This window comes from Littorina saxatilis, linkage group LG8, assembly GCF_037325665.1.
Source record: "Littorina saxatilis isolate snail1 linkage group LG8, US_GU_Lsax_2.0, whole genome shotgun sequence".
Taxonomy (NCBI): Eukaryota; Metazoa; Mollusca; class Gastropoda; order Littorinimorpha; family Littorinidae; genus Littorina; species Littorina saxatilis.
In genome coordinates this window covers 44,670,991-44,675,860 of record NC_090252.1, presented here as the reverse complement: position 1 = coordinate 44,675,860, position 4,870 = coordinate 44,670,991, and positions in this window count along the sequence as shown.

The following is a 4,870-nucleotide window of genomic DNA, read 5'->3' as shown; positions in this document are numbered from 1 at the left end:
TAAGAGACCACTTTTGCTCAGTCCCTAATTGGGTGGTCTCTTTAGACAGGTTCGACTGTACCTTGGATTGCGATGTGGGACGATAAGTTCACAGAGTTTCAAGTGTGTATGTTAAATAGACTGACTTTGATACTCTTTCGGAAGAAAAATCCAAATTCGTGGATTGACCCAAAAGTACAAGATTTGACATTAGCAAGATCTAGATGTGGCACTTTTCAGCACGGGAACGTGTACGTGTAACGTCATCAAATCTAGTTTTTACGTCACGCGCTTGCTAAGATCTGCAGTCTTGGTGGGAGCAAAACAATATTACGTTTTCATTTGGAACATTGGAGAAAAAAGGGAGTTACGGGTGACGCAATATCTACACGTACACGTACACAGGCTTATAACTCAAACAAAAGTTTTCGCTCTTTTCTAAATCGGTTTTCACCACTGGATAGAGCATAAAAAACTCTTTAGGAAAATGTGAAAAATATGAACATCATGCAAAGGTGACATGCGACTCATTCCGTGGTGGACGGTCACAATTTGGAAAACATTTTTTAAAAGGCATTTCTATCAAATCACTTTCCCTACACACTTGAAACTGTGTGAATTAATCATCCCACATCGCAAGCTTATGTTCACCAAATATGAAAATAAAATCGATGAACACACGTGGGAGTTACTAGCATTTTAGAGGGTGGCCTTGACCAAGAATGGCTAAGGCCAACAACAACAAAAAGTCTGTTTACAGTATCCCGACCGACCCTATTTTTTTCGCGCGACCCTAGACTTTTTTTGGCATTTGGGAAAAAAATTAAAAATAATAAAACAAATTAAAAAAATAGAATTAAAAAAAGTCTTTGTTTTTTGGCAAAATAACTTAAAAATATGGGGTTTTTTAGAAGAAAAAAATCCCGACCTACCGACCTTATTTTCTTTGCCTATGTTACCGTAAACAGACTTTTTTGTGTGTGCCGAACACCAAGGCCATGCAAGCATCAGGTTAATAATTGCCAGGTGCTGCATAAGAGCATTTCGTATCACAAAAGAACTTGCAAAGGGAAAAACATGTCCCCCTTTGATGTAAGGTCACCTTTCTTCATGTGATATTTCCTGTGTGTAGGTTGGAATAACTTTTTCCAACGCCAAAATGCAATATCGATATTATTACAGAGAGATTTTCAAGGAAATGCCAGAGACACTCTAATTATATCTTTATCAACTGAGCCTGCTGTCTTTCTATAAGAAACTACAGCAGGCGATACATGCTACTTTTTTCTTCTTCTCATTTTCATCTTTTGGGCATATTTTCCTAAATGAATTTAGTTTCCTGTTATTGAAACAGCTTAACGCTGTTAGTGCATGGATTTCTTTTCTCTTGTTTTCTTCGCGGCATAATTTCCAAAAAGGACTTCCGTATTTCAAAAAGGCTTAAAGGCATGCAGTTGAAGCGTGGATGTCTTTGAAGGTCGATCGAGTCAAAAAGTACACTTACTGCGCGTTTTTGTGTGTCATGCACTGACACAGTTTGAACGATTTTTAAACCCTCGTTTTGTGTTTTCTGTAGGCGGCTCTTAGCGAACTGCGAGAGAAAACAATCCCAGTCATAATTGAGGTCTATTTCAAAGCGACGAATAAGGAAGATGAAAAGCCGTGTGTGGAAATTGCTTCGATTTTGTTTCTTGCCCGTTTTATGTTTGTCCGCTCTCCGCTATGAACCAGCTTGGTTTGCAGAAAAGGATAGCACTTTTTCGTTACGCGTTTGTGTGTGTGTGTGGGGGGGGGAGGCTTAGCTCAGATGGTAGAGCACTGGACATGTGATCTTAGGGTCGCGTGTTACGGGTTCGAATCCAGTGAATGTGTGTGTGTGCGTGTGTGTGTGTGTATGCGTGTGTGCGCGCGCGCGCGCGTGAGTGTGTGTGTGTGTGTGTGTGTGTTTTGCATGGAAAGTACTATACGAACACACTTTGGGCATGGTATAGGTGATATATGTATGCCTGTCGTTATCGTTTCTTTTGTTTTTTTCATGAACACTTTAAAATATAATACACACGGCATGTCAAAATATATACAGAAAAATTACATAATTGGCCAAATGTAAAATCAAGACACACGAACCTTCACATGAACACATACACACACCCACACACATATATATAAAACATCAGAAACTGTGAAAGAAACAATTGAAAGTCAGCAGAGACTTTCTTCTGAGATTTGTTAAAATCTCTTAGCAGAGATAGAGAGAGAAATAAGTATCCCTTCACAGACAGCCTATTGGGAGCATCAGACCCTCCTCAAGGGGGATCGAGATTTACAGAGCAAAGTCCCTTTGTGGGGGACGTATCGCAAGGTAATCTAGTCCTGAGGAGGACCCTTGTATTTGTACCTAGACCAGACACGTGTTTCGACACTATTGTGTCTCATCAGTGGTCAGGTGGTACTGATGGCGAGAGTTGTCAACCCATGGTATCCAACTAAGAAGCAAACCATTCTCTGAATGGTAGCTTCTGTTGGCATGGGAGACTACTCTCATCTGACAACCCCAAGAGGATATCTGTGAAGGGAAACACTTTGATTTAAGGCCAAAGTGTAGAATTGATATTTATTAAGAAAGAATTTAGAAATTTAGACAAGTTTTAACCAAGAAATTAGGTTAAAACAAGGGAAATTTGAAAAAGCCTAAAGGGAGGTAACTCTGTACCAGCCTGCAGATCCAGAAATGGATACGCGAACAAGTTAGATCTAATTTTGAAAAGGTTAAAGGACCAGACCACGCTGTTTTAGCGTCAAAAACGCTTCGAATCGTGTTCCTGCGCGACCGAACACTTCCCGATGTTTGCAGTTAGTTAGAAAACCACTTTCTTACCGTCTTCAACAATGTTTGGTTTACTTCGGAATCTTCTAAGGCCGTAATCCGACGAATTTTGTGACCGAAGCGACGGATTTCTTCTCCAAAACGACCCGCCATTGTGCCGCGTGATCTTCGCGAGACTGGCTTATGAATAAATTATCCGTGACGTCACACCGTGTGGAGATGGTTGTTTACCAACATGACAACAAGCGTAACTGCAGACGAAATTGAACCGTACATGTTCGAACTACCGGTTTCTCTCCTCGAATCAAGCATGAAAGATGAGGGTGGAGGCCACTTCCAGCAGTAGTGAAACAGTGACGATGAAAATTGCGACACTGTTTGTCTCAGCGATCAAAGGTAAACACGCCCGCTCTCTGTGCTTTCGAGTCTGTGCTATTTTTTCACTCTCGCCTTGTCAACGCACTCGCGAATAAGTGGGATATTGTTTAAGTGTTCATGCATTGCATTCACGAGTAAAAGAACAACAGCTCATCGCAGTTTTAACTGTTCTTGATTATTTCAGAGACTGGTGTCAGAGTGGCCACTGTACCTGTTGTATTGTGTGGGAGGGGCAGATTTGAGAGAGAGAGGAAGCTAGCCTGAGGTACATTGTAGAATGAAAACTTGCAGGGGAGCAAGAATGCATCACCAGCCACGAAGGTGTACATACAACTTTTTTTGATGTGCCTATATTTGTTTGATTGTTAAATGTATGTATTTGTTGTTGTTTTTAAAGGCTATCAAGAAAACTGTTGTCATTTAAATTTGTAACACTCAGTCACATATAGTTTCACACACACACACACAAGATTAACTCACTTGCATGCCCACAGAAGAAGTTTGCTCTTCACATTGTTCTGTTGTTGTTTTTATAATGTAATCATTGTAACATCAACACTCAGTAATAACCAATATTACAACACAATCACTTTTTCATCAGAACTCACTCACATACTACATGACTTTGTATTAAACCCTGGTTTATGGACACTTGCATTTGTACTTTGCATGGGAAAGCAGCCTGTAGCAGTCAAAGTCTGGGCACTGTTGCATTGTAGTCTTGCTGTGTATGCAGAGCTTTGTTGTAGCTGCCATAGGCCAGTGTTGCCATAGGCCAGTGTTAGGATCACCACCCCCTCAAACAGCTCGTTCAGTTAACCTGATGCCTGTTTTAGACAGAAAAAAAAGTTACCACAATCAGCAGAACTTTCACCGGAGAAAGGGCATCATTCTTTCATACTTTCTTTCTCATAGCTTTTTTTTGGTTTTTATAATCTCTTCATTACACTAAATAACATCCATCTTAAGACCTATTTTGAGCCTTAATTTAAGTTGACTAGTAATGATATTAATCATAATGTATTTATTTTTATAATGTACAAACTAGAGTATGTATGTGGATATGTGTGTGATGGTGCTGGTATGGATATGTGTGGTTTGGGTTATGTGTGTACTGATGTGTACATTTTATGTGTTTTGTATGTTTTACGAGTGCGATTTTATGTGATGTTATTCTGTACACCAGCCAAAACAAAATGTCTGGTATATTAGATAATAAACGCACCTTTAAATTTATTAGCGACTACACCCCGTCACCCTCCAGTCCCCCTCCCCCCCATTACACCCTACACTTTTAACATTGTATAAAAAATCATGCCCCAATATAGGTCCCTAGTTACCTGGGAGGACGTTAAGCTCCATAATCAACATCAACAACGTATTGAATTGAATTGAAAAGCTGGGGTTAGGAGGTCTAACTTCTTGAATTAAAGTTTTTTTTTTCTCAGGTGCATGTAATTTTTTATTTGCTTGAAATCATGGTGTATTCTGGTTGTAAGAGAAGAGTCAATTTCCTTGTAAGCCTGCAAAATTAAAATTTGTCATTTTTGAAGTAGCCTACATTTTTGTAAGAGTCCAAAATAGTCCAGGATAAGGAGGAAAAACATAGGGTGGGTCAGGAAATCTGAAACATTGCATAGTTTTGTTTTGCCTATGTAGACACAAAAAGTACTTAGAGCACTTTTC